General features: G+C 46.9%; 1 pseudogene; it reads left to right on the top strand.

Moving 5' to 3' along the window:
- Positions 1 to 4,446: 4,446 nt before the first annotated feature.
- On the top strand, positions 4,447 to 5,087 carry LOC129486342 (large ribosomal subunit protein uL30-like; annotated as a pseudogene).
- The last annotated feature ends 5,693 nt before the right edge of the window (positions 5,088 to 10,780 follow it).

The following is a 10,780-nucleotide window of genomic DNA, read 5'->3' as shown; positions in this document are numbered from 1 at the left end:
TGCGATTGGGTATGTGTTTCCTGGGTTAGGGGAAGGACTCTGCCCTATTGAGGGCTGTGAGGTTTTCTGAACACTCGGCCTTTAGAGATACAAGGATCCTCCACCCAGAGTCAGGCCCACTGTGTGAAACTGGAGTTCGTTATTTATGAGGACTGAGTATGGGTCTTCAAACAGGGTCTCGCTCTATCCACCTAGGCTGGAGTGCAGTAGTGTAATCACAGCTCACTGCAGCCTTGACGTCCCAGGCTCAAGTGATCCTCTCACCTCAGCCTCCTGAGTAGCTGGGACTATAGGCACGTGCCACCACACTCGGCTAATGTTTATAGAGACAGGGTTTTGCCATGTTGTCCAAGCTGGGGTTCTCTTCTTGATAATGGGCCTGTTCCTCTTCAGTCTGTTGGGCTGAAACTTTACCTTGGTTAGCTAAAGCCAAGAAAGGCCAGAGTTAGGGCTGGGACATGTGTGGCCAGAGGCAGTGTTACTCTCCTGGCATCAAATGTTGGGCCAGTCCCGTCCCCCACCTCTACTCAGGGTTGGAAAATCCGTGATCTTGGGAATCCCTGCCATGTGCAGTTAGGGGAGGTAAGAAGTGGGCACAAGGGCTTTGGGGAAACAGTAACAATGCTGGGGCCAACTCAGCCTTTCCCTCCCATTCACCATGTCCCCAGCAACTTGAGGGCATCAAAGAAGCCTAGAAGAGGTAAAGGCCAGTTCTCAAGCCAAGAATCCTTCCAGGAAGAAATTCTTATTACTTGCCAGCTGGAACTGCCATCCTTGGCAGCCTCGTGGGACAGAGGATAGAGTGGGCAGAAGGCTGGCCTGGTGTCTAAAGTTCCCATCCAGGCCAAATCTTTTCCCATTGTGTAGGAGGCCTGAGGTTCTAGGTTCTTTTGGCCCCAGTCCCCTGAGGGACCACTCCTGCTGCTGGGGCAATCCCTGTGGGCACATGAGCATCTGCCTACTCTGTGAGAGGCCTTGACCTGGCCACGACAGACACCATGGGAGGAATGTGGATTGTTGGTTGGGGAGACAGATACGAGACACAAATCACAACATGGTATTGTGTTATGCAATATGGGCAAGAATGGAGCTCTTTGGGAGCACAGTGAAGGGCACCCAACCCACCCAGGGGTTTAGGAAAGGTGGAAAAATTGAGTTAGGAAGCACAAGCAGGAGTCAACCTGATTGACTTGGTTAGTGAGTGAGGCAGGGAGGACACTGGTTAAGTCTACTCAGCAGTGTGGATGAGATGGATTACTGAGTGGAAGCACTACCTCCAACCCTGATATCTAAGTCTTTTGTGAATTGGTCAGACTCCACCATTCACTGGGTGGATAGGTACAATAGATTTGATGTACTGGAATTCCCAAGCCTTGGCTCCTCTCCCACCTTCTGACTCCTAAAATCAGAGGGACAATGAGGTATCCCCTTGACCTGGTATGGTTATCAGGCCCTGAGTGAAGTGAAAGTCTAATCTGCTTCTATCTCTTCTCCTTCCTCTAAGGGTCTCCCAGGTGGTTCTCAACCCATACTTTCTGGAGCCAGAGGAATTCCGATAAACCCCTGACATTGGCCCAATTCTTTCTTGTGCAGTCTAGCCTTCCCTGACGAACACTGTTGACCTCTGCCCTTTCCCATGGCACCGGACTCCTCAGCCTTGAGCAGGGGGAACAGGACACCTTCTCTAGCAAGGGGCACATCCCTGTGAGCCTCCTGGAAAAATTGCCAGGTCCTGATGGCACAATATTTGTATTGGCACACCTCTTCCCAGCCCCACCTACCCCTCCCCATCTCACTCTAGGCCCAGGAACACAAGTCCATGCCTGTTACACATTCTTAAGAGTTTCTCACTCCAGACTCCCAAGAAATAAAACATGGCAAGCATAAAATATGAAAGAAAGAGCATTGAGACTCTATTTCTTTAAAGCAGAGAGTCTTGTATGTTACAAGTGCATCAGAATGAGATTCCCAGGCCCTATGAACAGAGCAGGTGACTGATACCTTACATTTGGAATAGGGTCCTGGAACTGGCCTTGATAGCAAGGTCATTCTGATGCAGATGCCTTGTCGTTAGCTAATATTTATTTTATTTTATTTTTGAGACAGGGTTTCATTGTGACTCAGGCTGGAGTGCAATGGTGCGATTATAGCCCATTGTAACCTTGAACTCCTGGGCTCAAAGTCTTCTCCAGCCTCCCAAGTAGCTGAGAATACAGATGCAATACAGGTGGCTAATTTTTAAAATGTTTTTTAAATTTATTTTTTGCGACAGAGTCTGGCTCTGTCGCCCAGGCTGGAGTACAATGGCACGATCTCGGCTCACTGCAACCTCCACCTCCTGGGTTCAAGTGATTCTCCTGCCTCAGCCTCCCAAGTAGCTGGGATTACAGGCACCCACCACCACACCTAGCTAATTTTTGTATTTTTAGTAGACACAGTTTCACCATGTTTGCCAGTCTGGTCTTGAACTCCTGACCTCAGGTGATCTGCCTGCCTTGGCCTCCCAAAGTGCTGGGATTACAGGCGTGAGCCACCACACCCAACCTTTAATTTTTTTTTTTTTTTTTAAGAGATGGGAGGGTCATACTTTGTTGCCCAGGATGGTCTCAAACTCCTGAGCTGGAGTAGTCCCTCCCATCTTGGCCTCTCAAGGTGCTGGGATTACAGGCGTGAGCCAACACATTTGGCTGCTAGCTAATTTTTATTAGTCCATCACCAGGGTTTCTTTAGGTTCTGACAGTCCAAACTGAAGTTTCTTTTCATGGCTGAAATAGGGAATGGGGCAAAAAACTGCTCCCTTTTACAGTCTTATAGTATAATGAATGTGTTGGCTGATATAAAAATAAAAATATAAGAATAACAAGTGTTTATTTAAATTCCTACTCCTGCTAGGGAAATAGAAAACCAAGGTCACAAGACAGTGCTGATAAGAGCTCTCATCATTATAAAGGTTAAGGTTGGAGAAGGGTCCCGGAGAGTGTTGAACAATTGATTGCTACCTGGGGACATTGTCTAGGGCTTCAGGAATGTGAGGAAGGACAGAGAGGAGTAGGGTAGAAGGGAGTTGGGGGTGGGGGACTGGGCTAAGGACAAGGACAGGTTTTGATTCTGAAGTGAAAGAACCAGGTCCTGAAGACCCTTGACCCTTCCTCCTCCTACCTGAAAGGTACTCTTTTTGCTTGAATTTCAGGAATGTTGAGCCTCGTTCTTACCTGTTTTGAAAGATTCCAAGCACTCAGGAAGGCGGAGCTTGGCCCGGGATTTGCAGCACGCTGGAGTTTTCAGTGTGTTTCCTTCCACCTTCCCCCTATTCAGAACCGCCCCTATCCCCCAGGTATGGAACTGGAGCCAGGTAAGAGTACTATAGGGTCAAAGGTATTCCCTGCCAGTCCCCTTCCCTGCATCCATACTGTTTTCACAGGTGTGTTTCAGGACACACTTAATGCAGTTGGAGAGGGGAAGCCATTGGGCAGAGCGATATCCCAGAGTCCTAAGGGAAATGAGGCCAAGTTTAAAAGAATCAGATGTCAAGAAAATAACATTTCAACATTTTACCCAGAAACCTTTGGGTGCTAATAAGATTTTTGCACCCAAATAGCAAATCTAACCCTCTACTTCAGTAATTTTTCTCTCAGTCTCCTTATCTCCATTACTAGGACCTAGGAGAGCCTCTGTGGCTAAGCTTACTTCAGATGACCTCTTAGGTCAGATCGGTGGCCCAGCAACTCAGATGCAAGTAAAATCTCATTTCCCTTTCCAGGGAGTTCTCTCCATCAAGCCCATTCTCCTTAGCACTTAGGGTTTTAAAAATTATTATTACAACTCTATTGAGGGCTGTGTGTGGTGGCTCACACCTATAATTACTGCACTTTGGGAGGCCGAGGCTAGAGATCGCTTGAGCCCAGGAGTTCAAGACCAGCCTGGGCAACATAGGGAGACCCCGTCTCTACAAAAAAATAAAATAAACCGGGCATAGCGGCCCATGCCTGTAGTTCCAGATACTCGGGACGCTGAGGTAGGAGGATTGCTTGAGCCTGGGACATCAAGGCTGCAGTGAGCTGAGATCGTGCCTCTTCACTCCAGCTTGGGCAGCAGAGCAAGACCTGGTTTCAAAAAAAATTTTTTTTAACTATTTTTGTATTTTTTAGTCCAGGTGCGGTAGCTCATGACTGTAATCCCAGCACTTTGGGAGGCCGAGGCGGGTGGATCATCTGAGGTCAGGAGTTCAAGACCAGCCTGGCCAACATGGTGAAACCTGGTCTCTACTAAAAATACAAAAATTAGCCAGGCATCATGGCAGGCACCTGTAGTCCCAGCTACTCGGGAGGCTGAAGCAGGAGAATCGCTTGAACCCGGGAGGCGGAGGTTGCAGTGAGCCGAGATCGCGCCACCGCACTCCAGCTTGGGCAACAAAAGTGAAACTCCATCTCAAAAAAAGAAAGAAAAGAAAGGAGGAAGCTTATCTGTGAAAAAGAAAAGCACGATCACAAGGAATATAGGCAGATGTACAGAACTGAAATTCGAATGGCGAGGATGGCAAGAAAAGCTGGCAACTTCTATGTACCTGCAGAACCCAAATTGGCGTTTGTCATCAGGATCACAGGCATCAATGGTGTGAGTCCAAAGGTCCAAAAGGTGTTGCACCTTCTTTGCCTGCGTCAAACTTTAATGGAAACTTTGTGAAGCTCAACAGGCTTCAGTTAACATGCTGAGGATTGTAGACCCATATATTGCATATATTGGATACCCAAATCTGAAGTCAGTAAATGAACTAATTTACAAGCGTGGTTATGGCAAAATCAATAAGAAGCAAATTGCTTTGATACATAACACTTTGATTGCTTGATCTCTTGGTAAATATGGCATCATCTGCCTGGAGGATCTGATTCATGAGATCTATACTGTTGGAAAATGCTTCAAAGAAGCAAATGACTACCTGTGGCTCTTCAAATTATCTTCTCCACGAGGTGGAATGAAGAAAAAGACCACCCATTTTGTAGAAGGTGGAGATGCTAGCAACAGGGAGGACCAGATCAACAGGCTTATTAGAAGAATGAACTAAGGTGTCTACCGTGATTATTTTTCTAAGGTGGTCAGTTAATAAACAGTACCTACTCTTGGCCGGGCGTGGTGGTTCACGCCTGTAATCCCAGCACTTTGGGAGGCTGAGGTGGGTGGATCACAAGGTCAGGAGTTCGAGACCATCCTGCCTAACACGGTGAAACCCCATCTGTACTAAAAATACAAAAAAATTAGCTGAGCATGGTGGTGGGCGCCTGTAGTCCCAGCTACTCGGGAGGCTGAGGCAGGAGAATGGCGTGAACCTGGGAGGTGGAGCTTGCAGTGAGCCGAGATCGTACCACTGCACTCCAGCCTGGGCGACAGAGCAAGACTCCATCTCAAGAAAAAGACAAAAGAAAAAAATAAGTAAATAAATAAAACAGTACCTACTCTCAAATTGAAAAAAAAAAAAAAACATGCCTGGCCTCCTCCTTGCCTTTTGAAGCATCTTTTGGGCAAACTTCTTTCTCAGGTGCTTGATTTTCAGCTCTTCGAAATTCCTTTTCTTTTTCTTTTCTTTTCTTTTCTTTTCTTTTTTTTTTTTGAGATGGAGTTTCGCTCTTGTTGCCCAGGCTGGAGTGTAGTGGCGCGGTCTTGGCTCACTGCAACCTCCACCTCCCGGGTTCAAGCAGTTCTCCTGCCTCAGCCTCCGGAGTAGCTGGGATTACAGGCATGTGCCACCACGCCCAGCTAATTTTGTAATTTTAGTACAGAGGAGTTTCTCCATATTGGTCAGGCTGCTCTCAAACTCCCAACTTCAGGTGATCCGCCCGCCTCAGCCTCCCAAAGTGTTGGGATTACAGGCGTGAGCCACTGCGCCCGGACTCCTTCGCTTTTTCTTAGGGTTTCTGGCACAGCAGGAAACTTCTTCTTCTTCTCTTCTATACCCTTCATGGTTCCAGCCAGAAAAAGAGGATAGAGTGTCTTATATATGGAATCATTCCATATGTCCTTGATTTGATCTGGCTTCCTTCACTTAGCATCACTGTTCAGGATTCACTGATGTTGCTGTGTGTACACTGCAAATAGTTCACTGCTTTTCATTGCCAAGTAGCATTCTGCTATATGGCTATGCCCCAGTTGTTCATCCTTTCACCTGTGGAGGGACATCTGGGCTGATTCTTTTGGTGCTATTACAGATAAAGCTGCTGTGATCACTGGAACACAAGTCCTTGTGTGGATGTGTCCACATTTACTCCAAAGTTTCCCCCCAACTGTTCTGGCTCCTTCTTCCCACCATATCCACATTTTTTCACATCCCTGGTGCTTAAAACAACAAGCACCCATCTTCTCCCACACTCACAGTCAAAGTCTCCTAAAAGATTTGCTTCCTTTAATCATTGCTCAAGTAAACAGAGCCAGCCCCTTTGTCTTTTTTTTTTTTTTTTTTTTGAGACAGAGTCTTGCTCTGTCACCAGGCTGGAGTGCAGTGGCAGGATCTTGGGTCACTGCAACCTCTGCCTCCCGGGTTCAAGCAATTCTCGTGCCTCAGCCTCCCGAGTAGCTGCGATACCAGGCATGTGCCACCACACCCAGCTAATTTTTGTATTTTTAATAGAGACGGGGTTCCCCATGTTGGCCAGGCTGTTCTTGAACTCTTGACCTCATGATCCACCCGCCTCGGCCTCCCAAAGTGCTGGGATTATAGGCGTGAGCCACTGCCCCGACCCCTTTGTCATTTTTATTGCTCTACTCCAAGCTCTCTCCTATTCGTTTCTATCTTTTTTTTTTTTGAGACAGAGTCTCACTCTGTCGCCCAGGCTGGAGTGCAATGGCGCCATCTTGGCTCTCTGCAACTGCCACCTCCCAGGTTCAAGCAGTTCTCCTGCCTCAGCCTCCCGAGTAGCTGGGACTACAGCCACATGCCACCGTGCCAGGCTAATTTTTGTATTTTTAGTAGAAGTCTCGAACTCCTGACCTCAAGTGAGCTGCCTGCCTCGGCCTCCCAAGGTGCTGGGATTACATGCATGAGCCACCACACTCGGCCCCATTTGTTTCTATCTTCCTGGTAATGAGGTGTCTGGGCTAAGCAAGGTAGATTGTCATTATTTAGTCAGCTCGGCAAATGGACAAAAGTCCATGGTGATAGTTTTCTAAAGAGAAGAGGTGCCTGGGAGAGGGTGAGCCTGGGATTGATCAGATACTCCTATCTCAAAAACAGGAAGAGGCTAAGGGTCAGGTGATGTGGGACGCTGCCCTTGGGGGACTAGTCCCAAGAGGTTATCTGTACACTTTGCCTTTATCACCATCTCCTGTGGGCAGTTCCTGATGGGTTTTCTGGAACATGGACCCCATTCACCCACTGGTTGTCACAGACTCTAATCTACCACATTTTCACCTCTCGGACTGGGGTTAGTACTGTAACTAAAACTTCTCTCTTTCCTCTTTGGACATCAGGAGTGTGGGGCTATGGAGCCACCAGAGGAGAGAAGGCTGGAAGGCAGGTCTGGGTCTGTGCTCGCAACTCTGATAAACTGACACTTGCTGATGACCTGGCATGTGTGGTAGCTATCCTTCACAGTTATTCTTTCCAGACAGACAATAACAAGTACCAGTGAGGATGTGAATAAACCGGAACCCTCACATATTGCTGGTGGGGACGTAAAAAGATGCAGCCACTTTGGAAAATGGTTTAGTTATTTCTTATAAAGTTAAACGTACACTTACCACATGACCCAGCAATTCCACTCCTGGGTATCTACCTAACAAATAAAAATATGTTCATGCAAAGACTTGCATGCAAATGTTCATAGCAGCATTATTCATAATAGCTGGAGTGGAAGCAATCCAAGTGTCTATTCAACCAGTGCATAGATAAGCAAAATGTGGTATATCCAAACGATGAAATAGGCCTCAGCAATAAAAAAGAACAAAATACAGATATGTGCCACAACATGCGTAAACCTCAAAACATTTTGATAAAGAAGTTAGGTGTATGACTGCGTTTATATGAAGTGTCCGGAAAAGTCAAAAGTCTTATAGAGACAGAGAACAGATTAGTAGTTGTCTGGGGCTGGGTGTAAGAGAGTTATTGATGGCCAATGAGTTTGCTATTTGGGGGATCATGGAGATATTCTAAAACTGGATTGTTATGTTTGAACAATTGTTTACATTACTGAAAGTTATTGAATTATACACAAAGATGGGTGAAATTTATGATATGTAAATTATAACTTAGGAAGAAATTTTTTTTTTTTTTTTGAGACAGAGTTTTGCTGTGTCACCCAGGCTGGAGTGCAGTGGTGTGATCTTGGCTTACTGCAAACTCCACCTCCCAGGTTCAAGCGATTCTGCTACCTAAGCCTCCTGAGTAGTTGGTACAATAGACATGTGCCACCACGCCGGGCTAATTTTTGTATTTTTAGTAGACACGGGGTTTTGCCATGTTGCCCAGGCTGGTCTCAAACTCCTGACCTCAACTGATCTGCCTGCCTCGGCCTCCCAGTGTGCTGGGATTACAGGTGTGAGCCCAGCTGGAATATTTAAAACATTATCCTTGCTTGCTGGGCGCAGTGGCTCACGTCTGTAATCCCAGCACTTTGGGAGGCGGAGGTGGGCAGATTACCTGAGGTCAAGAGTTCAAGACCAGCCTGGCCAACATGGCGAAACCCCGTCTCTACTAAAAATACAAAAATTAGCCAGGCATGGTGACGGGCGCCTGTAACCCCAGCTACTTGGGAGGCTGAGGTGGGAGAATCACTTGAACCCAGGAGGTGGAGGTTGCAGTGAGCCGAGATTGCCCCACTGCACTCCAGCTTGGGAGACAGAGTGAGACTCCCTCTCAACAAACAAACGAAACAAAAACAAAAGAACAGGCTGCCCACCTGGGCCAGAGTGGCTCCTCAACTGCCAGATAAATCTAGAAGTCACCATTTCCACAGAACCAGCAGTGGGTGCCATACTCAGAGAAAACCAACTCAGCCTCCCAGGAAGCTCATTTCTCCTCAGAACCAACTTCACTTCCTAGAACCTTTTCAGATCCAGTGACCAGAAGACTGAGAACCAAACTAGGCCTCATCTTTTGTACAAATTAACAGAGCACCTACACTGGGGGAGTTGGTTCTGAGGATTTGGAGGGGCTCTGGGAGAAGGAGAAACTCAACCACCCCAGCCTTGCCAACCATCTTTGAATCTCGTTAGAACCAACTTTGAATTCCCTGAAACTGGCTTCTCACAAACAGTGCATCCCCTCCAGCTGCCTTATTATAACCAATTTTCAGTCACCTCAACACCAACTGTCCATCTCAAGCTATCATCTCAGAACCACCCATTTAATAGTCTCAGATCCACCTGACTGGGTCCATTCGTAAGCCTTCGCTGGTCAGCTATGGCAGTGTTCTCAATCTTCTGTTAATGACACTAACACAATTTCTATTGCCCTCAAGTCCCCATAAAACAGGGACTTTCCAGTGGTGACTGCTTCCAATCCCATTACAGCAGCCTCAGAACCAATTTTGTCACCAAATTTGTGATGATTCCCCTGCATTGTCTCTTCAGAATCATCGTTCATTCTCTTCAGAGCTAGATATCATTTTTGGCTAATGAAATTGTCAAGGTCCTTACAACTTTCTCTTCAGAAGTATCTTGGTTCTGGCTGGGTGCAGTGGCTCACACCTGTAATCCCAGCACTTTGGGAGGCCGAGGTGGGCGGATCACGAGGTCAGGAGATCGAGACCATCCTGGCTAACACGGTGAAACATCATCTCTACAAAAATACAAAAAATTAGCCGGGCGTGGTGGCGGGCACCTGTAGTCCCAGCTACTCGGGAGGCTGAGGCAGGAGAATGGCGTGAACCCGGGAGGTGGAGCTTGCAGTGAGCCAAGATTGCGCCACTGCACTCCAGCCTGGGTGACAGAGCGAGACTCCGTCTCAAAAAAAAAAAAAGAAAGAAGTATCTTGGTTCTACTCAGAAACATTTTTTCCATGTCCTCAGGCCCAGTTGTCAGCCTTCGTAAAGCAAGTCTTTGGGTTATTCATCCATGGGCTTCAGTTTCCCCATTTACTTCATGGGGGAAATAATGTTTATATTTTTTTCTTCTTTAAAAAGGTAATGTTGGCCGGGTTCAGTGGCTCATGCCTGTAATCCCAGCACTTTGGGAGGCCGAGGCAGGTGGACTGCTTGAGCCCAGGAGTTTGAGACCAGCCTGGGAAACATGGTGAAACCCCATCTCTACAAAAAAGAAAAAAATTAGCAGAGTATGGTGGTGCGCCTGTTGTCCCAGCTACTTGGGAGGCTGAGGTGGGAGAACTGCTTGATCCTGGGATGTGGAGGTTGCAGTGAGCCGAGATCTCATTACTGTACTCCAGCCTGGGTGAAAGAGCAATACCCTGTCTCAAAAAAAAAAAAAAAAAAGAGTAATGTGAATTTTTTTCTTATTATGAGATACATATTCACTGTGAAAAATATAAAAGCATACCTTTTTCACACATGTTGAAAGAAGAGAAAGCCTTTGACACATGAAACTCACATGCTGATGGAGGGAGAATGAATTAGGCCCAGTTTTCCTGAGGGCTACAAGCACATACTCAGAGCCTTATAAAAGTTCATGCCACCCGGGAGGCGGAGGTTGCAGTGAGCCGAGGTCTAGCCACTGCACTCCAGCCTGGAGACAGAGTGAGACTCCGTCTCAAAAGAAAAAAAAAAAAAAGTTCATGCCTTCTTTCCTAGCAATTCTGCCACGACTGCTTTTAATCACAGTATTATGTGTAACGGAGAAA

The sequence above is a fragment of the Symphalangus syndactylus genome, chromosome 7 (assembly GCF_028878055.3).
Source record: "Symphalangus syndactylus isolate Jambi chromosome 7, NHGRI_mSymSyn1-v2.1_pri, whole genome shotgun sequence".
Taxonomy (NCBI): Eukaryota; Metazoa; Chordata; class Mammalia; order Primates; family Hylobatidae; genus Symphalangus; species Symphalangus syndactylus.
This window is presented reverse-complemented; position numbering and strand designations above follow the sequence as displayed.